Genomic DNA, 26,747 nt, shown 5'->3' with positions numbered 1-26,747 from the left:
CATCCAGCTTCCATCTAGCTGCACTAGGCAGGCCTGGAGAACCCACCTTCACTTCTTCTTTCCTGGAACAGGAGTGTAATAAGACCCACAGAGCCTCCTGTAAGGAGCCATAAAGATCAGGTATATCCGATCACCGCATACTGTTTAGTTTTTCTCCCATTTCCCTTGGTAGTTTTATTTTTGTTAGTTTCCAAGCAGTCTTGCTTTCTAGCTTTTGCTAGCTTTTATAGTACTCACCTGGGCTCACTTATTCCTTCTTATTACCCAATCAAGTTTTCAAATTCATTACTCAGACATCAGGTTGAATACATTTTTTATTTATAACTGCTGATACTTTTGAGAACAAAGCAAGCTGCAAAATCTTTTTAAAAAACCCCTACAATTGGCTTAAACAAACTGTCTAATAAATCTTTAAAAGTTACACTTTGCAAAACAAAACAACATAGCAAGGGCAGATCACTCCCTCATCCTGGCACAGATTATTTGTTATATAATTCAAATACAAAAGCCCAATGTATTAGTCATTTTGACTGCATTTTTCTCAGAGTCAAAGGTTCACATAACATTTTAGTACTCAGTTTAATTTTTTACATTTATTATAGAAGGTATTTTCTGGACACTTCGTTTGACACTAAGAACCAAATCAGAATGCACATTATAAACTGCTTTTAAAGTATTATAGATAAAACTGATAGACTGAACATGTCTGTTCTTTGAAAAGAATTGATCTCCTTGTTGTTAAGCAGAAAGAAAATGAATGTTATTTTTAAATCTAATAGGTATGAGAAAAGTATTAGAGTTAGTACTATAAGTGAATTTCCCCAAGTTTGCTCAAGCATTCCCTTTATAAAAAGAAAAAACAGAAAAAGCAGTAGCATGGAAGATTATATTTCAAATTCACTGTTCTGTGATTTCAATAAGGGGTGGGCAAACTTGAACAAAAATATGGAATGCCATATTCCAACTTTCACTTTCATCCATTCAACATTAAAATGAAACTTTTCATTAAATTTTGAAAAAATTCTGATATGGATTCCAGAGAAAGGAGATAATTCTTAGCTTTTATATAGCACTTAACTTCCATAGATCTCTGTGATTTACAAAGAAGGAAAAATAATCATCATTTTCACTGGGGAAACAGAGCCACGGAAGGTGAAGTGACCTGTCCAAAGTCACGCAGGTCAGTTACAGATCAAGAATTGAACCTATGCCTTCTTATTCCTAGTCCAAGGCCCTTCCACTGCACAGCACTACTTTCCAGATGAAGGAAGCCCCACGTATTCTCTTCCGCTACGCATCAGTCTTCTTCTCCCAATATTTTACAAGCCTTTTTGGGGAAAGTAGGGAAAAGTCAAACAGCTTGTGATTCCTTTCTGGGGACTTTAGGGTGCTGCTGGTAGTCATTTTTTATCACAGATCTGGCAGGGCGCTCCCTTCTGGCAACCCACCAGACTGCTCTGAGGGAAATTCAAGCCTCTGTGTCCCTGGATTCCCAGCTCTTTTAAGTTTCTCAAGCCTGAACAAAGTCCAGTTACTCCCCCAATCTTGGGTTCCCTAAGCACAGAGTGCAGGCCTGCAGTCTTACACTCCCTTCTGAGCTGGAACCCACTATCCAGCTCCTATCCCCACTGGGCATAGGGCTGACCCTTCAGTCTCCCCCACAGTTAAAACATACCCTTCCCAGATCTCCACCCGAAAGGTGTGAAGCTTCTGGGTTACAATTTAACTTTCTCTGTATGCAGCAATTGTGAACTGTTCGAGACACTTTGCCCACAGTTTAACACCTTAATGCTCTTTAACTTAACCACGTAAAGCACAGGAGAGTACAGATCATATAAAACAACAAATATCTTAACTGCAATGCCACTTTCTAGATCACCCTTCCCTTGGGAGTCCTAAGGCATCATCTGTGTCCCCTGCCTCATGCAGGCTATTGCATGCTGAGTTGTCTGTTTCTCATGGAGTCCCTTTCCCAGCTTATGTGACCTTGCTTTCTCCTGCCTCACGCTTCCTGTTCCGGTCTGGCTCCCTCTGTTTCTGTGGGTATGTCTGCACAGCCCACAGAAGCAAGCATCCCAACCTAGGCCAAAAGACTCAGGTTAGCAGGGCTTATGCTAGCACTCTAAAAAGCAGCTGTATAGACAATGCTTTGAAGTTGTGGCTCACTAGTAGTTATATCATCTATACTTCTGTGTAATTAATACAGGAATTCTCACGTACTGAGGTACAAAAGATGCAGTTAACTTTTGTGTTTTGTTTTACCTTGTCAGTATCAAGTAACATGTTACCAGTTTGAACAGGTATCGTTATACTTAGAACAGAGTATATTGTTAGAAAAGGTAATATCATACCTACTAGAAAAATCGTAAAGGAAGTTTGATTAACTGTTCCCATGCTGCGTGTGTCTGTTATCTATAGCAATTAGCATTGGTTCTAATGGCAACCTTTATAAGAATGATTCTGGAAACAAAAGTCTCTGCACAACATCAAGTATTTTGTACAATTGTCTCAGGCTATTTCAGACCTCACGGTCACACTCTGACTCTCGACTTTTTAATAACCGATAGGCACTTCTTGACAATCCAAAAATGTTTTTTTGTTTTAGCAGTGACCAGACCCTACCCCAATTCAAACTTTAAAAAATGCTCAAATGGGATAAAGGGTCTCTTATGTTTCCCAGTACTAGAATTAAGTTTACAGTAGTGAGGCTTTGAACAGTTGTGACAGTTACTGAGCAATGCACCTTCTTCCCAGGCTGGAAGGATGCTGCAGAACACTTTACTGTGTACCTGGAATGTCCTTCCCCTTCCTCCCTTCAAATCCCATCTCAAATCCCACTTCTGCTGCTACGTGTATAAGAAATTGGCAAATTAACAGCTGATAGCTTGGTGCTGTAGCAGTATTTCATTTGTTTATTTTTACAACAGTCAGATGTTTGGAACTATCAAGCTGTGCAACAGTGGATCAGTGTATCCAAGTGACTTTACTGCTGTTACTCTCATCCTTCTTCCTCCCACAGACATCTTCTTTCATTGTTTGTTACACTCACATGATGTATCTTGTCTTAAATTAGGCCCTGATCATGCAAAGACTCACACATGTGCTTAACTTTACGCACTCTGAGTAGTTCCTTTGACTTCAATGGGACTACTCAGTACATAAATTTAATTATATGGCACTGGGGCCTTAGATTGTACACTTATGAAGAAGGGGCTCTTTCTTACAAGATCATTTTTACAGCACCCAGCACCATAGGTCTCTAATTCTTGTTGTGGTCTTTGAGCACAACTGTTACATAAATAATAATAATTAGATCCTGCTAATTGGTGACAAATCACAATCTAGGCAGGATGGGAGGATGCCATGAGATCATCCCCAAGAGGTTTTTCATTTAAAAAATTCCTTCAGGACCAGATTTATGAGGCTTATATTGGCCAGGCCTTGGGCTTTTTTTTCTGCTGGACAAGTTGGAGAAGTGGGATGGAAACATTAAACAAATTTCTGCCAAAATCTGTTTACATTTCCAAAAATATGCATAGAAAACTGTTTAATTTCCCCCACTCTCCTTCTTCAGACTAGGAGTACTTGTGGCACCTTAGCGACTAACAAATTTATTAGAGCATAAGCTTTCGTGAGCTACAGCTCACTTCATCGGATGCATTTGGTGGAAAATACAGTGGGGAGATTGATATACACACACAGAGAACTCATGTTATACACACACAGAGAACTCATGTAAGAGAACATGAGTTCTCTGTGTGTGTATATCAATCTCCCCTCTGTATTTTCCACCAAATGCATCCGATGAAGTGAGCTGTAGCTCACGAAAGCTTATGCTCTAATAAATTTGTTAGTCTCTAAGGTGCCACAAGTACTCCTTTTCTTTTTGCGAATACAGACTAACACGGCTGCTACTCTGAAACCTTCTTCTGACTGTAAGCATAAACTTATACTGATAGCTGAAATGTACATTGAAGAAGTCCACTGAAGAAAGACTCTGGGCCACGATATGCTCCAAACTACAACATTATTTCACAATATCATATTATGTTGGCTCACTGCGAGTCCCAAGAGTTGCCATACAACATGTGCCCCATTGGACATGTTTCCATTAATGGAATATCCTCCCTGAAGAACCCACATAGAAAAGAGTACTTGCCAGCAGGTATCACTGTATAGAAACTGTTACACTATTGCACAATTAAAAGGTTACAGTGTGTGGGTAATCACTCTGGGGAGGTGGGGTGGGAGAGGCAAAATTATAGATGTTCAAAGGGAATAGAAAATGTTAACACAGAATAACAATTACAGAATAAGAAGAAAGAATGAGAAAAAATAACCACTCTACCAACTGAGTTTACAGGGAATATATATTTCTGCCTGTATGCATTCTGCCTGGAGAATTGGTGCTAGCTTTAGATTGCTGCAACTCACACACAGGCAGTCTACAGCCCAGTCAGAGGTGCTGGATGATTAATTTCTCCTGAAGGAAAGAAATTTTGGCTTAAATGATGAGAAGAAGAAAACTTCTATTAAAGCCTCCAAAATAAAAAGATATTTCATATCTCACATATGTTAGCGCAAGTGTATTTTTTTCTAGGTAAGATCAGACCTAGGAAAAGATTGTGCTGAGTAAGAGTGAGATGGGGGAAGAAGAACATAGACCATGTGGAACTCAGGGCAACATTTGGCCCTTTGTTTCTAAAAACTGCCTAGTCTTGGCTTGCCTGCTGGTGACAGTCTGTTTCTTAGTGGACCAGTGCTCATATTTACAGTCCACATTTTCACCTGTCAAACAGCACAGACAGCCTCATTTGTGAATGTCGGCCCACTAGACAGCGTAAGTAGAGACACAGGGAGAGCACTGGCACTGCACAGGTGCTGCAAATCACAGTGAAAAGCAGAGTGGGAAGCAGCCATTAAGGACAGCTGCTCCCACTTATACCTGCTCAGCCATAGAACCTCTCAGCCACTGAGGAGCTGCCAGCTCAGAGCACCTGGCTCTTTGAATAGCAAATTCATCTTCCTTTAGTTTGCTCAACACAGTATTTTGTCACAACAAAACCCAGCTGCTGTTGCCATTATCATGTGCAGTTTATGTTCTATATAATTTTGAGCATATATAACTATGTATTTATTTTGGTTTTGGTGTGATACATGCACAAAACTTTGCAGTTTATTTATTCCTTCTGATGTATTTAATAACACTTATCACAAGCTCTGGGCATCCTCACAGGTTCAAAAAAACACAGATCAATTAATACAAGAATATAGTTCTACATGACAAAAAAGGACTCCTGAAAGAAGCCAATACTTAAGAAAATACTCCAACCCCTTCTCCTGGACTCTACTGTTCCAACCCGCTGTTTGGGCTCTGTCCCCAAGCCTGTATAAATAGATGGGCTTTGCAGCACATTCTGAACCTTCGACCAAAGAGGGAGTGAAATCCAAAGGGAGGGAGTCCTCACAGAAAACACCCTACCAGCAGCTCCCTCAGCCCAGGATCAACAACATTGGCACCACATCCTGAGCTGGTATAAGTTGTCATAGCTCCCTTGAAATCCAATGGGAGTTAGACACCTAAATACCTTTGAGGATCTGGGCCTATGCCCCTCAGAATGGTTTTTCTATATCTATTGTTCACTTTGTCTTAGGACTCAGTATTCTATGGAAAAGATGTCTTGCTCTATGTCTTGCTACCCATTAGCTGAATTTATCAGACTAGAAACCACATACCTAGGTAATTCATAATTAAGACACATATAATTATTTTGTTTAAATGAGCCCCCAAAACGGAAGAATTAGCTGATACACTTCAGTTGTCCCTTCTAAATGTACAGGACAAGAGGATCACTTCTGCTCCCATTAAAGCAAAAATTGCATTGACTTCATTAGGAGTAGGATTGGACCCTTAACTTTTAAATCCACCTATGTTGATAAATAATTTTATTGGTGGATTTTTTCAGATTTTATCATGAAGTGTCATTCCACTTTTATTCCTTATAAGATTTATGACACCTATATCCATGAAATAAATTCAGCCAACTGCCTATCATTTTTCATTTGTATCTGAATAAAATAATACATCTAGTGCTAAAATACTCAGTTTCTCTACAAAATGTGTTTAAAATAACAGGACTGTTCTAAACTGGGATAAAATACCAGTTTTGGATGTGTAAGAAAATGCAAAGAAAACTGTATTTCAAGGTGAAATTAACACTTGGCAAAATACTACACAGTGAATTTCTTCTATAACATTGTGTAAAGAGCTGTAGAAGATAAACAGCTGCCTTTATATGACTTGCCTTAATTTATAACCATTGTGTTATGAAAACCTCTAAAAGAAAATCCATCAGTGGAACAAATGAACAGTATGCATAACCATAATAATAAACCTGCAGAGTATTAATTATACTGCTTTTCACATCCCGCTGTCTTCTGAATAGCCAGAAGTTATACTTCTCTTTGACTGTACAAAGATTAGTCAAGATTTATAGCAGAAGAATGTTAAGGCTGAGAATCAAACCAATTTTGTTTATATACTAAGATGTAGAAGTCACCATACTATAAGAGTCTGAAAGTTTCCATTTGTGGATTAAAGCATCATAAGGATGCTGACTGGGGGGATACAGAGAATACTGGATAATAGCTGTTCTTATGACCAGTAAGCTATGCATCAGCTATGCATCTATATCAACAGACTATGCAGAAATAACTTTTTAATGGCAAGACATCTGAGGCAAAATCATGTCATTTTATCAATGCATATGGATCAATATAATGAAAATTTTCATTGGATTTTCTGCCATCTGAGATATCATAAGAAATCTACTGAAAAAAAACAGTCATTGAGGCAAAAATTTTCAAAAGTATCCACTAATTTGAAGTTACTCAAGTTTTGGGTGCCTAACTTGAATAATTTAAGACCCTATTTTCAGAGATGCTGAGCACCCACAGCACTAACTGGCTTCAAGGGAAGTCATTAATTGAGAAACTCAAAATGAATAGACACACTGAAAAAATTAGATCCAGCTCACAAGACCTCACAATTCAAAGGGCACACTGTACTGCAGAAAATGACTCAAGAAAGTACTGCAACAGAGTACACCAAACTCCTGTCTGGTTAGCTAAATAAGCCAATGTTATATGAATAGTCATTTCTGAAGTGTCATTAAAAGAGAGAGAGGTCAAAAATTGTTCTACAGAAAAGACTGCAATTGAATTATAACTTCACAAAAGAGGCAATCTGTCTGATTGTAGAGATACTTGCACTCCACAACCTTGGTACAAAGGGCATTCCCCGCCCCCGGCCACTTTAATGCTATCAGGTCTGTTATTTCAGCCAAGCTGGTGACTGAACTTCTTTTCTGTTCAGATTTATTTCGCATCTCTGTAGCAGTAAAAATGAGAAGTAAAACCTGAAAGAGTGGACTTAGCGTGCACATCAACTGTTCACATCACTGTAAGCATAGTTCCAAATTATTCATGCTGCGCAGGTAAATCTACCCTCTATGTAAGACTATTACTGCTGCTTTGTTGCTTTATAAGCTGACATTTGATAAACGTAGCATTGTTGCTGCTTGTATCCCATTTAGGCCTGTCAGTTCTGAAAGAGAATGAGTCATCCATGTGAAGAATAAGGCAGTGCCTGCAGAATGAGTAAAGGAGCGCCAAATTGCTCACAAGAAGGTGTGTTGATCCATTTTCAAATATAGAATGTCACCTTCTTCTCTTAGACTGCAAAAAAGAAAAAAGAATGCAAACATTACTTTAAATGTGCATAAAAGAAAAACACAAATTAATACAAAAGCACTTGAGAAGGCAGTGTAGGAAGCACATGTATAATGATAGAGGAAAGGACAACATGACCTAATATTTTCCTTTCTAATTCAAATTTATATGATCCTAGAAAATACGTAACAATAAGAGCAAGGCAGGTTATTTATTTGTCCTCCAAAAACCTATTAATGCAGTTATAGGGGAAGAAAAGTATTCATCATCGGATCCATGTGATTTCTGCCAAGATCCTGCATAAGTCTTTCTTTCATAATGAATAACATTGCGTCTGTAAGCATGAGCAGCCATTATGTGATGTCAGCGGTGCACACTATCTGTCAATGAGTGTGCCATAAATGCATGTCACTGCATACTTCAATAATAATACTCACAGTTTTGTTATTAAGATTTTTAAGTAATCCTCAGGAAAATGCAAAGAAATTTGTGATGCACTTTTTTTCTTTTTAAATTGTAGGTATAAACTCCCATGTCATTCTCTCTGTTTCTCAGCAACATTAAAATTCAAATGAGATAGGAGTCCCTTCCTGGCTGCTGGAAGCATCCCTGTGGGGAAAAATTAAGAGCAGCTACAGGTATTTACCCCGGATAAATAGACAGGGCATTCACTCACTTGACCAAAATGTATTTTTGATTTACCATTAACAAGTGTAAATATAATCATATAAAAGGTATCCAATTCCATGAATTGCTTTAGTTACAGGATATACAGTTGCATATTAGCCTCTAGGCCAATGGGGCTCATGTCCAGGGGCCCCAGACAATCGGGGGTGCCCCCAGAAAAATGGGCCCCCCACGCCCAGACCTGCTCATCCCCCGGGCACTCCTGCTGGGGGCAGGGGCGGGGCACAGGGGCTTGCCCCGCTCTGCCCACCTGGCACTCCTGGGAAGTGCGGTTGGGGCACAGGGGCTTGGTTTTAATAAATATAATTCCTAAATATTAATAATAATTCAATACAACCATGTCTCCTTCACACTACTCCATGGGATTCTTCACCAACCTATCATATCTTGTTCAGACTCTGAACTCTTCAGCTTTTATTTTACATATGTTCGGTATCAAATACAATGAGACCTTAGTCCTGACTGAGTGTTCTAGGTGCTACTATAATGAATACAGTAACAATTTGTATTTATATCAGTTACTCCTGTCCAAAAAAAACTTTCTTTTCCCTTTATTGCTGACCTCCAAATTAACTTGCTGTGCTGGAATAATGCACAGTGCATACATTCTTAATCTTTTTTAAAAGCTCCATTTCCTTTATATGATTTCCATTTTAATTTGAAAATGTGAATTCCCATTATGTTTTGTTTCAACAGAATAATCCTTTTATATAAAATCATTCCTTTAAATGTCTTGCATTAAGCATATTTTATAATTTCAACGTGCATAGACATTGCCAACAAATATTAAATATAAACAGCATGTGCAATACTCATAACTTTCCATTTTTTGTATGGTTTCCCTCACTAATTAACATTTAACTCCATAGCTTAAACAAAACATAATATTCACTCAGTAGAAACTATCCAATTTAACAGTTTAGATTTCTTTGGGTTCAAAGATGATTTCTACTCGACACAGCCCAGCCATACCTCCACTGCTGCTATCTGTCCTACCACAGCTACATTGCTATTTATACTCTTGCTAGCTGGATGAAAGCTGGCACAAATATGTGTATGCAAGCAGGGGAATCACACCCCTATCATGTAGTGTAAATGTAGTTTCAGATAAGCACTTGATTAACATGTGACTTAGCACTTAGAAAGTAAGCACATGCTTAACATTCAGCAGGTGTTTAAGTGCTTTCCTGAATCAGGGCCACATTGAAAGGAAAGCTAAGAACTTTGAAAACTAAAGGGTGTTAAATTGTATTAAGGCTGGCTCTAATTACTTTGCTGTATCAGGGCCTATGGGGCTAATCCAAAGCCTATTCAAGTCAATAGGATGTTTCCACTGACTTCAATAGGGTTTGGACAAGGGCCAATAGAATTCAACTAAATAAAATGGTCACTCCATGTGAAGCCTTCTCCTGCCCCTTCCCAAACTTAATGACTTAGAAGTATCCATGAAGTCCAAAAGTGCCACTTAAAACTTCCCAGGGGTTACATGGAGTATATAATAAAACTGGGCTTTAGTAGTTCATGAAAAGGAATCTGGGGTTACAGTGGATTACAAATTGTATGAGAGTCAGCCTTATGATGAAGTTGTGAAAAAGGTTAATATTCTGGGGTGTATTCACAGGAGTCATATGTAAAACACAGGAGATAAATGTCCTGCTCTACTTGGCACTGGTGAGGGGGAAACCTGATAACAGTCTTTCAATATGTTAAGGGCTGTTATAAAGAAGAATAGGAGTACTTGTGGCACCTTAGAGACTAACAAATTTATTAGAGCTCTAATAAATTTGTTAGTCTCTAAGGTGCCACAAGTACTCCTTTTCTTTTTGCGAATACAGACTAACACGGCTGCTACTCTGAAACCCGAAATAAAGAAGAATGTGATCAATTGTTTTCCATGTCCACTGAAAGCAGGACAAGTAGTAATGGGCTTAACCTGCAGCCAGGGAGATTTAGGGCATGGCTACACTGGGGAGTTTACAGCCTTAAATTAGAACATTTTCCCTAATATCTAACTGCAAGGGTAGTTAAGCTCTGGAGTAGGCTTCCAAGAAAGGTGGTAGAATCCCCATCATTAGAGGTTTTTAAGAACCGACTGGACAAACACCTGTCAGAGATGGTCTAGCTTTACTCGGCCCTGCCTTAGTGCAGGGAGATGGACTTGATGACCTCGAGCTTCCTTCCAGCCCTTCATTTATCTGTTTCAGTGCTAAACAACTAATCAGAAAAGTTGTTTTAAAATGCTGTCTATTGTAATAACAAAGGGCCATCTCCTCCATGAATGTGATTTCATTCAGTTAAAAATCATCTGGATACCGGATACCTTCTTCCTTCCATTTTACTCTTTTATCAGTTTCCTGCATGGAGAGAAGAAAGGTGATGAACACTTCATTCCACATATTGTTCTCTATTTAATGTAGAAAGTCCTTTTTTTTCAAAAATGAATCCAGTTCAAACTGAAACTAACAATGACCTATCTAATTAATCATACATTTAAAAAAAATCATGACAGCCTGTGTGGACTTTGCCAACTGGGGAAATACTGCACTTAAGAAATATACTTGGTAATCACACCATATTATTTGCTTGGCTGTCTATTTCCATTTTCATCATGCTCTAGTTGATGAGACTGGTATATTGACCAAAGTGCTACAAAAACATAATACTGCAAGTACTATCCCTTTACTTCCTCAGTGTCAGCTCCGCTATAGTGGTGGCAGTCACAATGCCTCTTTTCGCTCTATTACATCTCTTCATACTCTAGTGAATTAATAAATAAGCCTGTGGTTTTCTCCTGACCTTCTCTTTGTATCTTGAATCATTGCTGATCATCCTAGAGAGAGAGACTGAAGGGTATATTATTGTAATTTCCTTCGTTGATAGGGTTACTGGCCTAGTGAGGGGAGAAAGAGTAGACGTGATATACCTTGATTTCAGAAAGGTTTTGATACAGTCCCACATGAAATTCTCAGAAGCAAACTAGGGAAATGTGGTGTAGAGGAAATTACTATAAGGTCAGTGTACAACTGGTTGAAAGACTATACTCAAAGAATAGTTATCAATGATTTGCTGTCAAATTGGGAGAATGTAGCTTGTAGGGTCCTGCATGGGTCAGTTCTGGGTCCAGTACTTTCAATATTTTCATTAATGACTTGGATAATGGAGTAGTGAGTATGCTTATAAAATTTTCAGATGACACCAAGCTGGGAAGAGTTGCAAGCCCTCTGGAGGGCAGGTTTAAAATTCAAAATGACCTTGACAAATTGGAGAATTAGTCTGAATTCAACATGCTGAAATTCAATAAAAGACAAGTGCAAAGTACTTCACTTAGGAAGGAAAAATTAAATGAACATCTACAAAAGGGAAATAACTGTCTAGGTGTTAGCATTGCTGGAAAGTATCTAAGGGTTATAGTGGACCAGAAATTGAATATGAGTCATCAATGTGATGTAGCTGCAAAAAAGAGTAATATGATTCTGGGGTGCATTAACAGGAGGGTTGTACATAAGACACAGGAGGTAATCGTCCTGTTTCTACAAGGCACTGATGAGGTCCCAACTGTGTCCAGTTTTGGGCACCACAATTTAGGAAAGATGTGGAGAAACTGAAAGAAGTCCAGAGGAGAGCAATAAAAATGATAAAAGGGTTTAGAAAAACTGATCTACTGATCTGAAAGGTTTAAAAAAAATGGCTATGTTTAGCCTTGAGAAAAGAAGACTGAGAGGGGACTTCACAACAGTCTTCCAATATGTTAAAGGCTGTTATAAAGAGATTGGTGATCAATGGTTCTCCATGTCCACTGAAGTTAGGACAAGAAATAATGGGCTTAATCTGCAGCAAGGGAGATTTAGGTTAGATGTTAGGAAAAACTTTCTAACTGTAAGGGTTAGAACAAATTCTGGAATAGGCTTCCAAGGGAGGTTGTGGAGTCCCTTTCATTGGAAGCTTTTAAAAACAAGTTTGACAAACATCTGTCAGGGATGGTCTAGGTTTGCTTAGTCCTGCCACAGTGCAGGAGGCTGGACTTGATGATTTCTTGAGGTCCCTTCCAGCTCTACCTTACTATGATTCTGTATTATGAAACAAGTGCAAAGGGCATCAGCAACTCAGGCACCGCATTATTGTTCTTCTGAGAAAATACTGCTTCAATTAATTGCTGTGTTCTTCACTGAGCCATCTTTCAGGTAAACCTCTGTGGACCTGAGAGATCATTTTGCCAGATGAGGGGAGGAGAAGCTGTTTTTTAGGACACAATGAGTACCTCCTTCATAAAGGAGCTAATGGCAAAGGAATATTTAGTTCAATCCCTCAGAAAGGGAAGGAGAATTTCTGAAGTGTCTTGTGTATATAGCTGACAGCATCAGTACAGTGTGTTGCACCTTATCACTATATCTCAAGGATCTCTTCACCCTGACAGAATGTTTCTCCCATATACCCATTTATATAAATATCCAAACTCAAACTGGTTCTTCTTCTCTGCCATAAGATGCATTAAACATATATATTCCCCCTCAGAACAATTGTCCATAAGTAGATCTCTCTTCAGTCTTCCCAATATAGACTTGCTTAAAGATCCTCGTCCTTTAATCTTACTAGATACTGGCTTTCATCTCTCACTACCACCTTCAGGCTACACAGTCTAGACCAGTGCCTCTCAACCTTTCCAGACTATTGTACCCCTTTCAGGGGCCTGATTGGTCTTTCATAACCCCAAGTTTCACCTCTCTTAAAAACTACTTGCTTTCAAAATCAGACGTAAAAATACAAAAGTGTCTCAGCACACTATTACTGAAAAATTGCTGACTTTCTCTTTTTTACCATACAATTATAAAATAAATCAACTGGAATACAAATATTGTACTTAAATTTCAGTGGATAGTATATAGAGCAATATAATCAAATCATTATATGAAATTTTAGTTTGCACAGACTTCACGACTGCTTTTTATGTAGCCTGTTATAAAACTAGGCAACTATCTAGATGAGTTGATGTACTCCCCTGGAAGACCTTTGCATACTCCCAGGGGTACGCATACCCCTGGTTGAGAACCATTGGTCTAGACTGAATTGATGGTAATTTCTTCATGGGCTGTATACAGAACCTCACAGGAGGGAAGCACTGTGGAGCTAGAACTCCTGAGATCTCAGGCTCAGTGTACTGATTGTCAGAAGTGTTGACTGGATTCAGCAACATCTGAAATAACGGGAAAAGATTTGCAGATGGGAAAGGCAGAGAGTTGGGAAGAGGAGACCTGGAACTGGACCACAGGTTTCTGTGTTTGGAAAGGAATGTTCTTGTAATCTGGAGTTAGATGGAAGAAAAGAATTTAGCGGTTGTTTTTTTTCTGAACCAGATGAGTTCTAATTAACATTTGAGTTCTAGTCGCATGTTTTGCTATTGTCAAGGGTAGGGCTAAAATGGAATATTTTTCCACACAGCTTCATGGTAGATGCAAGCATAAATGGAAAGAATGAAGAGACTGTCATACCTATTGGGCATTATGATATCATCATTCAGGATAGAAATACTGCATCTCCTGAGGCTTCAGAAGGCGAGCATGGCCTGTGCTTTTTAGTAGGATGCCATATTGTGCTCTATCCTAGCTTTACTATTGCCTACACTACCTGAAATCCATAGACAGAAGAGGTACAATTCAGTACACTATGTCACTTTATGTGGTTAAGTTTTAATATATGCTTGCTTTGATACAAGAGAGCAATCTGTCTGGCAAACAACAATCTCTGTAATGCGTTTGCAACTTACTGTTTACTCTGCAACATTACATTGAATCAAGTATTCCCCTGAATGAACAGGTACAGGACACAGAGCATGCATCTGTCAGATCTCACGACAGACAAGCTAGGTTTATCAGAGAAATTGCCAGCTTATGGAGAAGTCCTCCTTCTACATTAGATAGGCTTCTATTACAGCAGAATGATAGCTGTGCTATAGTTAAGTTTAAAAACAACTTTCTGTTTAAAGCTCAACTCTTAATCTAAGGGATCTATAATCTACATAGTTACTCAAATTGTCTTGTAATTGGTGTACCTCATGGGGTCACAGAGTACTGTTAATAATCCAAATTTGGTGCTTCTAACCAAGAGGTTCCAGAGACACAACTCCTGAGAAAAAAACAACTTTTCTTAAAGTTAAGAGATTGCAGCAACCTTTTTTGTGCTCACAGAGAGAGGTCAACTCAGGGTTCAGATCATCACACCAGGTTCTCCAACCTGCGAGGGTTACCCTCAATAGAGTGCACAACACACACCAGCCATTTGGGGGAAGTCAACTAAAACATTATTTGAAAAAGAGTTTGCTTCTCCAGTTAGCTTCTCTCTAGGCAAGTGTAGCCATTGAGACTGTAATTAAGCATGTGAGGCTAGTCATGAGCCTAACTATCTGGAAAACTACCTCTCCATCACAGGACCATGGCTCTGAGGACATGTTATGGTCATTGAATCTAAGCACAAACCCCAGGTTCCATGGCAGAAATCTGAAGTAAAAAAAGCAGACATACTGCTCCAGTCTGCCCCTCACATAGGGGGATTTTTATTTTGGGGAAATGTAATCTGAATACAGTGGAATATTCAGAAGGTGCTCAAACTATTTTTATACAAGCAAATGCTTACTGGGAGGGGAGGGGGATTGGGGTGGAAGAGTAGGTGGAAACAGGGGGATCAGCTGATGAGGAGAGGAGAGGAACTAGAAGGAGTATGTATGAGTGTGAGGCGAGTGCTGGGGCACTGGGAAGGGGAACACAGGTGTTCTGGGGGATAATAAGGTCTGGGGTGCTTATCAACACCACATTGCCCTTCCTGTGTGTACCATTATATGGGCATCCCCAACCCATCTACAAGGGTGTGATTCTCCCTTCCCTGCCCCCTCCCCGCTCATATGAGCCAGATTCTGAAGGGGCTTGCCTATCTGGGGTGCCTCGGCCCCTCTTCTTACCCCCTCATATGTATCAGGATCTGGGGAAGCCCTGCCCCCCTCTCTCCTCTGGGTGGGGAGATTAGGACAGCCATGCTGGGAACATGTGTCAAGAACACATTGATGTGGCTGGATGAGGAGCTAAGAACAAGCAGGCCAGGTTTAGGGGCAGGCGACGCACAAAACAGCCTGGGTTGCCAGGCTTAGGGTGGGCTGTAAGGTATTCAAAAGTTTAACAAATGGAAGGGGTTGGGCACCAAAGACACTCCTCACCTGGCGCACCATTTGGGCCCTGAGAACAAGTATGCTTGACACATATCAGAAACTCTCCAGGACTGGAGAGGGGGAAAGGGAATACCCATTGAAATGAATGGAGCAGTTTACATTTCTCAGAGCTAATGTTTCAGGCTGCATTCATCTTCATCAGGTATTCTCCTTCAGCTAAGAATATCTCATTGAGATGTTGTATCCTACAACAATACTGCAAACAAGGAGTTTTTTTATTTTCTAGAAAGGTAATCTGAGTACAGTAGAATATTCAGAAGTTGCTGTAACTATTTTGAAAAGAAAATAAATTACACATGTAAATGCTCACTGGGAGGGGATGAGAGGAGAGGGGTAATTATGGGTGGAAGAGTAGTTAGTAATAGGGAAAGGTGATTGGGTCTACAGTGAGGGATGGGGGTATTATGGGGAGTGGGAGATAGGGGAATGAAGAAGGGTTGGGAGGCTCAGATAAGGAGGAGGGGTAGCGATTAAGGAAAGTGAGCGAGGAGAAAACATGAGGGATTGGAGTCAGGCCTACTTAACTGCTCAAAATACTCTCAGAAGCCTGTGCACCAGGATGCTCATTCTCTCCTGGCTGTAGATTGTTCTCAGATAAACTACCGACAAATAAACTAAAACAAAAAATTCTGTCCACATTTTTCACATCTGCAGGGAAAGAAGAAATGGGAAGTTCTGACCACCCACACATGGGAGCTTGGTTTACAGAAACCCTTAAACCAAGGCCCAGAGGTATTACAGTTCCAAATATATGTTCCAACATGGGTCTTCTGAGAATTTCTCTCAGCCTTCATACCAGATTGTTTATTGAATTTAACATGGCAGGAGAACCTCCTGCCTGTACTCACAGTATCCATCCTGGCCATGTTGCAAGACAACCAGTTAATCAAGGCAGATAGCTACGTGCCTGATTATTAAGGACAACAAATCTGTGGGTAATTTGGATAATCAGCTAGAACAATTGCAGGGAGAAGACATAGTCTTGAGGTTAAGGTACACAACTGCGGACCTGATCCTTCACTAAAGTCCTCTACTTTGACAATAAGAGGATGCCTCTCAGGGTATGTCTACACAGCATTTTGGATCCCATGGGAGCGAGCCTCCCAGTCTGGGTCAATAGACTTGGGCTATGAGGCATAGGCAATATAACCCCACATGCCCCCCTACAAGTGGCTCCCCCCAGGTTTCTGCTTGACCTGCCTGGGGGCACAGAGGGGGACTCCCTTCTCCCACTGTGTCTGCCCCCCCAGCACGCTCAGCCCCGTCCCTGGCAGCTGCTCCCTGCCTGGACCCAGAAGGGGCAGGACCAGCTACTTCTCACACCGTCCACTCTGGGTCGCTGTTCTCTTCAGTACAGCGCCTGCCTGAGAGAGTGCCTGGCTGGGGTGGAAGCCCACCCCACTCCCTCTGTTCCCCACCTGGCCCCAGCTGCTGGGGACAGTGGCCAAGTGAGCTGGAAACGTGCTGGTGGGGATGGGGAACTCCTCCTCGCTCAGGCCCCGTCCCCAGTAGCCGGGCCCAGGCAGGGAGCAGAGAGGATGGGATGGGTCACTGCCCCAGCCAGGCTCTCTCAGGCAGCTGCTGCGCTGCACAGAGTCAGTGACCCGGAGCAGCCAGCTTCAGCCGGCATGAGAAGTGGTTCCCTTCTGCTCCCTGCCAGGGCTCAGCTGCCAAAAGTGCAGAGGGGGAGGTGGAGAGGGAAAAGGACAGAGCCCCACCCCCTCTGCAGGTAACTTTGGTGGGGTGGGGAGAGCATGGGGGCCCCAGGCTGGGAGGTTGCTGGGCAGAGGAGACATGTGGGGAGGTCATGTGTCCTCCCATTTAGATTGTGCCCCCCCAACCCAGTATCAGAAGGCATGAGTTGTCTTATGCTAGGGGGGCTTGTGTTGGTTTCTCGAAAGAACTGTGTAGACAGTACTTTGAAGTTGCAGCTTGGGCTAGAGGTCAAGCCCTGAAGCCTACAGAAGGGGATGGATTTTAGAATTCGAGCTGAAGCCTGAACCGTAACTTCAAAATGTTGTCTATACAGTTCTTTAGAAAGCCAGTGAAAATCATGCTATCCCAAGCCTATCAACCCAGACTGGGTGCTTGCTCCCACGAGCTCCAAAATGCAGTGTAGATATTCCCTTACTGGCACTTGCCCCAGCGAATCGCATTCTACTATAAGCTGGGGAATTACTAGAGTTGGTTTTCCATTACTATCCATTTAAACAAATTTACTTTTAAGGTGTTCTTGCCTCTTTTGTTTCTGCTTTCTGTGAATCTTTTAGCAAAGGAAATTACAGGCCCTATTTTTTGCAGAAATGGTGAATTTTAAACAAATATTGGAGAATTACATGGAATTCAAATTTCAAATGCATGATTACATGTACTTACTCTGAAAACTTCTTCAAAGGGTTACACTTAACCAACTTGGGAACTGAAAATACTAAGGAGCTAATGTGTCTAATCAAAAAAGCTCATAGTATGAATATAACATACTCACAATGAACTCCTTGCAAAGTTACTGTCCTAGATCTGATTCAGACAGGATTCAGTGAATAATTTCAAAACAACAAATATATTCAAGAACATCACAAACCAGTCACAGATAATTTACAAGCAGAAACAGAGTCAAAATTCACTAAATAAATTAAAATTACACAACATTTGCCCCTTGTACTTTCTGTGCTGGAGAAATCTAGCTCCCTCTCCATGGGCCAGATTGAGAACTGCTTACTCATATTGATGAACAGTTACTCATATGACTAGTCCCAAAAATTACCATGTTTACATGTACAAATTAGGTATATGCATATACAAACACCTAAGTTGTAATAAATGGACCTGAAAACTAGGCAACCACTTGTACATACATACTAGCATGCAGTCCAAGATAGGCATTTTTATATTCATTTTCTCTGTAACCTGTTTGGAAGCAGAGTGATTATACCATACTGACATTTCCTGGCTTTCCTTCAATCATTGCAACTTTCAAAGCCCGATGCTGTAAATGCAATTTGTTAATTTTTTCAGATGAATTCTCATCCTTCATCATTTAATTGTAGCATTGTATTCTAAATGATGTTCTATTGAATTGCCTGCTGTTTTTATACATCACATTCCTTTTAATAACATTCTTAAAGTAGTTTAATTCCATATTAAATATAATTACTTTTGTTCAGAATTCTTGGATTGTTAGGTATTCTTGTCTTCTTAATGAATGAATTCATTATTTGAAGCAGAATGGCTGATCCTACTGTAGTATTTTTGTTGTGTTAAAATAAAACAAGATGTGCAGCATGTCTACATGTTCTACTTACTATTGCTGTGTTTACATTTATAGCTTTATCTTTCATTTTACATCTCAAAAATTCAATTAAATGAAGGTCAGCTGTGTAGTTTCTCTGTTATGAAGCAAGCATTTGAATGAAAGAAGTCTGTCAAGATCTTCATTTAAGATCAAGCACAGCAACCTAATCTCTCTGAGCTGGGACACCTCATACATCTAGTTTGGGCCAACATTTAGAATGGCATTGACAGACTATCCACCTCAGTCTTTGGGTGTATGGACTGAATAGAAAAATATATTCTGATTACAGATCCAAAAACTGGGTCAAATAAAATAAGAATCCACTGAGATAAAACCCAAATTTCTTTTTCAACCTTTTAAAGCTTAGAAAAAAATTAGTAATTTAAGTTGTGACTGGATGCTTAAAGATAAATACTATGAGAATGGTCTCGTCCTGTCCAAAAAGAGAAAGCTTCTTCTCATAAAATTTCAGTCCATTAGGGTCGCAAACTTCAAATCCATATGACCCCTCATTATTTCTGGTAAGATATGAATTTTAAAAATCCCGACTTCTTGCTTATTCAAAACTTGCATAAACTCAGAACCTTTAAAATGGTATCATCCCTGTTTCTAAATTCTAATCATTAGACAGACTAAATTACAGATTCCATTGTGTAATGACATGATCTTAAAGATATCCAATTGTTCCACAAGCTTATAGCCAGAGATTGAGTCTATTATGGCCTAGCTAAGATTCACCATTGTTTTTATCTTGCCATAAATAAAGGTACATGAAGCACATGAAGACAGGGACAAAACTTTCAAGGCAGATTACCTGTAATGATTAAACAAGGGATTCTGAGTACTTTTTAAATTGTTGGGGTTAAGCACAATCTTAGTCTTAGGAAGCCTTTTTCAGTTTTGTTTTTTGCATATATAGTCAGAAAATATATAAAGGAGAATTAGTAAATACTTATAGCTTCTGAAGAAGAAATGAAGACACTGACAAAAAATAGTATAAGGAAGCCTGTGTTATTTTTAGCAGAGTCTCTGCTGCCTTAAGCTAGTACAGCTGCTCCTTCACTTCCATGGGCAAAACACTTGCATAAAAAGCTGAAAGTCTTGATTTTACATATCTCCATAGATGCTTTCCTCTATAATTCAATTACTGACTGTGCATGCAGCAGAAATTGTGCTCTATGGAATCATAATACTGTAGTAATTGAAGGAAAAATAGAGGGGAAACAACAGACTATTTTTACTAAAGGAAAATGCCACCAACAAAACTGAAAACATTTGTGTGCGTGCCCACACATGTGTGTACATCTTGGTGAGAGTGAAGACATCCTTATATGCACCAGGAGTACCAACCTCCATTATACTATACTTCTGGTAATAATTTTACATCATCAACCATCAGAACTGCCTGAAGTGGTGCTGTCATGGTCGGCGGGTATCATTGGCTAGGGGAAGCTGTTCCTCCCCAAACAGGCATTGCCTCGCCCATGCTCCGTCCCCAGATGCCCTACTGCCAGTTCTCCTGTCCCTGAGCCATGGCCCCAGCTAGGGCTCAAGCTGGTGCTGGGGATGCACCGCCCACCCTCCTGGCACTCTGGGACTGGGCCTGCACTGCCCACCCTCCCGGCATGCCGAGGCTGGGGCACTAGCCTGAGGTGAGGGCTGGGGCCATGGTGGGGGTCTATGGGCTCCGGTGGAGGGTGGAAGGGGCAGAGCTTCAGCAGAAGGGGCAAGATTGGGGGTTAGCCTCCCCCAGCTAGCGGTTCACGCACCACCCATGGGTGCTGTCTTTCTGAAAATTACCATTTTCAAGGCCAGTACTTCTTTGTTTATAATATAAATGATTCACCTGTCACCCTCGACTGTTCTGAATTCCCGGTGGAGGTATGGCAACCCTCCCACTCTGGAGTTACATACAACTCCTAGCCCACAATGTTACATAAACCATTCATATACTTAACACAACATGGTCCCCAAAGATATTGCAACTGCATGCACTATGTGTCACAGCCAGAATAATCCAGCAGTATTTACCCCAAACTTAACAGCGTTTTAGCACCCAAAGTCAGGGCAATTTAAACAGAAGAGTTCTGCATACCTATGTAGGGACTAAAAGTCTGCCACCCTATTCATACAATCTTCATTTGAGTTCTCTCTTGGAGAAGAGCATTTGTGCAAACTGAAAAATTTAAAAGATTACTTTTCATTGTCACTTACCATGGCTGTTTACTGGTCCAAAGCCATTAAAACACAGATGCACAGTGAAAGGGCCTCTCTGAAGAGAATGCACAAATGTTCTCACAAAACATTTAATATTCCTTCACTCAGAAATCACTGCCTCAGATTTGATGAGAAGCTTTTCCGTATAAAAGACCTGAATTAAAATTTTATCAACAACTCTTCTGCCTCAGAAATTGAAAAGGACTATTTACAATAAATATACAATCATAACACCATTGACACAGATGCTGCTAGTAGAAATAGACATACATTTACAAAAAAATGTTTTCTTGTGGTCACTCAATATACTTCTTCCATTCTAAGTTTTAAAATGGTGGCTTTTGTCCCAAAGGCCAGGATAATAGCAACTAGACCCCAAGCAGAAGGAAAAATTATAAAACCTCTAAGACTACAGTGCCCTTAAACCTGATTCCAATTTAACCCCACTGATATCATTGCTTTGATACACTAAGATGTTTGGATGCACTAGGCCTTTTGGAAGTAAAAGAACTGCTCCTACTCCCATCCAATCCCCTTCTAGAGATCAGGAAATTGGGGAGGGGGGAATGATTACTTTGGGTGTGCACACAATCTGCTTCATAACATATGGACATAGCAACATCTTTTTTATCATTCACTTTTACCGGGAAAGCACTGCCATTTAGATTGTCTTTCATAATTGCCTTCTCAAATAATACAATGCATGGTCGGTGCATTGTACTATCACAAAGAGAATTATAATGGAGTAATTACATGCATTTCTTTTTTAATTAAAAACAAAGTGGAGATAAAGTGGAAGCCCATGGTAGAACCTACAAAACCAATGCAAGTGATTGGAAAAGTACAGTCTTCTGTAAATTATCAAGTTTATTAGAAGATATTAAGAAAAATAGATGTCCCTATTACTAGAGAAATATTTTATATGTATATATAAACATTTACTCTTACCCAGTCTTTTTTCTATTTATTACCAGTTTTCACTTCTGGGAAACTTTAGGTCATAATTCTGCTGACTCATAGCAGAAATATTATTATAATCATAAAAGAAATCTGAATTTTCCAAAGCATCTATAAGATTTCAGAGGCTATTTAGTATCCTTCTACTTCCTCTTTTATCCTCCTGCATAAATTGATCTGGGAAGAAAATCTGGCTTTGTGACTGCAGCCTCAGAGAGAAACTGTGTGCTTAGCTAATTTTATATATAAACAAATTAAAATCACTGACAGAAGTAGAGTATTTCTTGCCTCTCTTTTTAACGGACTGTTCAGTTAGATGTGAAGGTGACCGTTATGCAAGTTATGAATAAAATCTTCACTTTTAAATGTACTTTAAACCAATGAAATAAACCCTTGCATAGTTAAGATGTGAAAGTATTCTTTAGAAATTAAAACTTACAGTACAAAATGTACATAAGCTATACGAACTGTGACAAAGTTCCTGCTCTACCTTGGTGAGTCTTGCACTTATTGGCAGATTTGCTCGCCTTGGAGCTTCACGGCAGCCCTCAGCTTTGCCGTTTTTCTGAATTCACAGTCCAGGTCGACTCCTCCTGTGTCTGACCAGGAGTTAGGAGGATTTGGGGGGAACCCAGGCCCGCCCTCTACTCCAGGTTCTAGCCCAGGGCCCTATGGAATGCAGCTGTCTAGAGTGCCTCCTAGAACAGTTGTGTGACAGCTACAACTCCCTGGGCTACTTCCCCATGGCCTCTTCCCAACACCTTCTTTATCCTCACCATAGGACCTTCCTCCTGGTGTCTGATAATGCTTGTATACCTCAGTCCTCCAATAGTCTGCGTTCTCACTCTCAGCTCCTAGTGCCTCTTGCTTCCAGCTCCTCACACGCACACCACAAACTGAAGTGAGCTCCTTTTTAAAAACCCAGGTGCCCTGATTAGCCTGCCTTAATTGATTCTAGCAGCTTCTTGATTGGCTGCAGGTGTTTTAATCAGCCTGTCTTAACCTCCAGAAGGTTCCTGATTGTTCTGGAACCTTCCCTATTTCCTTACCCAGGGAAAAGGGACCTATTTAGCCTGGGGCTAATATATCTACCTTCTATTACTCTCCTATAGCCATCTGGCCCGACCCTGTCACATATCCCCCCACTCTGCTCAACACTACGGGGTTGGGCAACTTGGGACGTCAGGCAGTGTACTCGTGACAATCCATCTGCATTGCCATGGTGGCTTCCAGCCCAGTGTTGTATGGTGAATTGGAAAGGTTGTAGGGACAGGAACCATCTGGTCACCCTTGCATTCTTCTCTTTATTTCACTGCATCCACTGGAGGAGTGCATGGTCAGTCACAAGGGTAAACCGTCATCCCAGAAGGTATTAACGTAGTGTTTCCATGGCCCATTTCACAGCTAGGCACTCTCTTTCAACCACAGCATACTTCTGCTCTCTCGGGAGGCGTTTCCTGCTGAGGTAGAGGATTAGGTGTTCTTCATCTCCGACCATCTGCGATAGGACAGCTCCCAATCCTACTTCAGATGCATCCGTTTGTATAATGAATTATTTGTTGAAGTCTGGGGCTATAAGCATGGGTTTACTGCAGAGGGCTGTCTATAGATCCGTGAATGCTTTCTCTGTGGCATCTGTCCACTTCACCATGTCTGGACCCTGGGCTTTTATCAGGTCTGTCAGGGGACTCGCTCTGGTAGCAAAATGGGGAATAAATTGTTGATAGTACCTCACCACACCCAGGAATGGCTGAACTTGCTTTTTCCGATTTGGCCAGGGTCAATTTTGGATAGCCTCTAGTTTGTTTAGTTGGGGCTTGACCATGCCCCTTCCTACAAAGTAGCCAAGGTATTTAGCCTCGGCTAGCCCTATAGCACACTTGGCTGGGTTGACTGTGAGGCCAGCCTGTCTTAGCGTGTCCAGAACCGCTTCCACCTTTCCTAAGTGGGTTTCCCAGTCGGGGGTGTGAATAATCACATCATCCAGGTATGCCGCTGCATAACTGGTATGAGGCTGTAGGAGCTTGTCCATAAGATACTGGAAGGTGGCAGGTGCCCCATGCAGTCCAAAAGGAAGAACAGTATATTGAAACAGACCCTCTGGTGTAGAGAATGCCATCTTTTCTTTCACATCTTTGGCAAGGGGAATCTGCCAGTATCCCTTTGTTAAATCAAGGGTGGTCAAAAATCGGGCATTGCCCAGGTGGTCAACTAACTCATCAATACAGGGCATGGGGTATGCATCCAATTTGGATATCTCATTCAGCCGGTGAAAGTCATTACAAAACCTAGTGGTGCCATCGGGTTTGGGCAACAACACAATCGGGCTTGACCACTGACTTCGATGACTTGCAGCTTCAACATCCTTTTTACCTCTGCCTTGATCTCCTCCCTTTTTGCTGCTGGGACCCAATAGGGCCTTAAAGTTACCTTTGCCCCGGGGTCTGTGATAATGTGGTGATATGCTTCGGTAGTCCGGCCTGGTTTGGTTGAAAACACGTCCTGGTATCGGTTGATCATCTCAGTTACCTCCTTCTTCTGGTTTGGTGTCAGATCAGTGGATATCCTGATCTGCTCCTGCATATTATTTCCCTGGGGTCTCTTGGGCCACTACACACACCTCTCGTTGGTGCCAAGGCTTTAAGAGGTTAATGTGATAAATTTGTTCTTGCTTCCGGCGTCCTGGCTGCCGCACCTTGTAGGTTACTTCCCCCACTGGTTCAACCACCTCATAGGGCTCCTGCTATTGGGCCAAAAGCTTGCTTTCTGCCATGGATACCAACACCATCACCCGATCCCTTGGTTGGAACTGTCGTACTTTTGCCTGGTGATTGTAATGGGTTCGCTGGGCCTCCTGCGCCTTTTCCAAATGTTCCCGTACAATAGGGGTGACCTGGGCTATCCGTTCTCACATCTGCAACACATGGTCATTTATATTTCTCCCCTCATTGGGTTCCTCTTCCCAGATTTCTTTTGCAATATCTAGTATGCCACGGGGATGGAGTCCATATAATAATTCAAAGGGGGGAAAACCCAGTTGAGGCCTGAGGTACCTCCCGGATTGCAAACATAAGGTAGGGTAGTAGGGAGTACCAATCCTTCCCGTCTCAACTTATCACTTTCCTTATCATTGCCTTGAGGGTTCAGTTAAACCTTTCTACAGCCCATCGGTCTGCGGATGATAGACCGAAGTTCTCAGGGTATGTATATGGAGCAGCGTACAGAGGTCCTTCATTAGCTTCAACATAAATGGGGTCCCTTGGTCTGTTAATATCTCCTTTAGTAGCCCCACTCGAGCAAAGATGCCCACCAACTCTTTAGCTATCATTTTAGAGGCCGTGTTCTGCAGAGGGACGGCTTCTGGCTAGCGAGTAGCATAATCCAGAACGATAAGTATATATTGGTGACCCCGGGCTGTCTTCTCCAGGGGTCCCACAGGATCCATGGCTATTCACTCAAAGGGGACCTCTATGATGGGAAGGGGTATTAAATGTGCCCTCAAGTGGGGATGGGGACTGTGCAGCTGACACTTTGGGCAGGACGCACAGTACCTCCACACTTCTTCATATACTCCAGGCTAGAAGAATCGTCGCAGGACCTGTGCCAGGGTCTTCTCTACCCCCAAATACCCCCCAAAAAGATGACTATGGGCCAGACTTAATATAGCATTCTGGTGTTTTTGAGGTAGTAGGATCTGCTATACCTTCTGCTCCGTACTGGGGCAACCTGGTATAAAACATTCTTCTTCATTATGAAGTAGGGTCCTGGTCCCTGGGTTTTCCCTTCCACGGGGACCCCATCTATTTCGGTCACCTCCTTCCTAATGTTGTCATACCTTGGGTCTTCAGCCTGGTCCCGTCCAAAATTTTCTCTCCCAGGGCTAATCTGCCCGAGATCTACGGGGCCAGTCTACCGTGGATGCATCACTACTTTCAGGGCTTCCCCCTTTTTCCAATTCCCCTACTGGGAGTAAGTCTCCAAACCCTGGGAAGTCCCTCCCTATGAGCACTGGGTATGGGAATTTAGGGAATACACCTAATGCTACCTCAGTAGTGTTCCCCGAATCTCGATTTTTACTGGGATGGTGGGGTAATAGCCAACTGTCCCATGGACGCATGTTATCCCCATACACTTAGCCCAAAACAGCTGACTACACTTCACAAGCTTCCCCGAGACAAGCATGATGGCACACATATCTACATATGTGTTGAGATATTTAGATAGATACTACTGTGATAGACACTATCAGACACCCAGCACTTCGCAAGTACGAAAAGCACCGCCCCACAGGTCTGATTTATGTTATTTGGCAAACCTCAGTAAAAAAATGGAAAAATATGCAATGGAAAAATTATTTGCACACTAACAGTTCAAAAGGGATCTTCTTGACTGAGTTCATCGGCCTGCTAGCTCAGGGACCCTAGTGACTAGTAAACTTGAGGTTAAGTCAGGAAACAAACTCTGATTCCCCCATATGGCAACACAATGTGATACGACCAGACTGCTGGGCCAGCTTGTTTGGAAGTTTTAAACAGCTTTTTTTAAGTCCAGACTGTGCATTGGAATTTCATTCAGAGATTTTTCCAGATTTAAACCATACTAACTCTTGCCCAGTTTGTCACCCACCCACTAGGGAAGAACTGAGACAAG

The 26,747-nt window shown here is 41.2% G+C and overlaps 1 long non-coding RNA gene across 1 annotated transcript in view; it reads right to left on the bottom strand.

The window, feature by feature from the left end:
* Positions 1 to 303: 303 nt before the first annotated feature.
* Positions 304 to 26,747, bottom strand: part of LOC122460377 — a 71,561-nt gene continuing 45,117 nt past the window's right edge. Inside the window, exons 2-4 of the long non-coding RNA XR_006281641.1 lie at positions 8,169 to 8,340; positions 7,507 to 7,737; positions 304 to 2,080 (exon numbers count right to left, since the gene is read on the bottom strand). This is a non-coding gene — a long non-coding RNA (uncharacterized LOC122460377). The remainder of the gene's footprint in view (positions 2,081 to 7,506; positions 7,738 to 8,168; positions 8,341 to 26,747) is intronic.

The sequence above is a fragment of the Dermochelys coriacea genome, chromosome 5, assembly GCF_009764565.3.
Source record: "Dermochelys coriacea isolate rDerCor1 chromosome 5, rDerCor1.pri.v4, whole genome shotgun sequence".
NCBI classification, from domain to species: domain Eukaryota; kingdom Metazoa; phylum Chordata; order Testudines; family Dermochelyidae; genus Dermochelys; species Dermochelys coriacea.
Note: the sequence above shows the minus strand (reverse complement) of the source record. Positions and strands in the feature narration are given on the sequence as shown.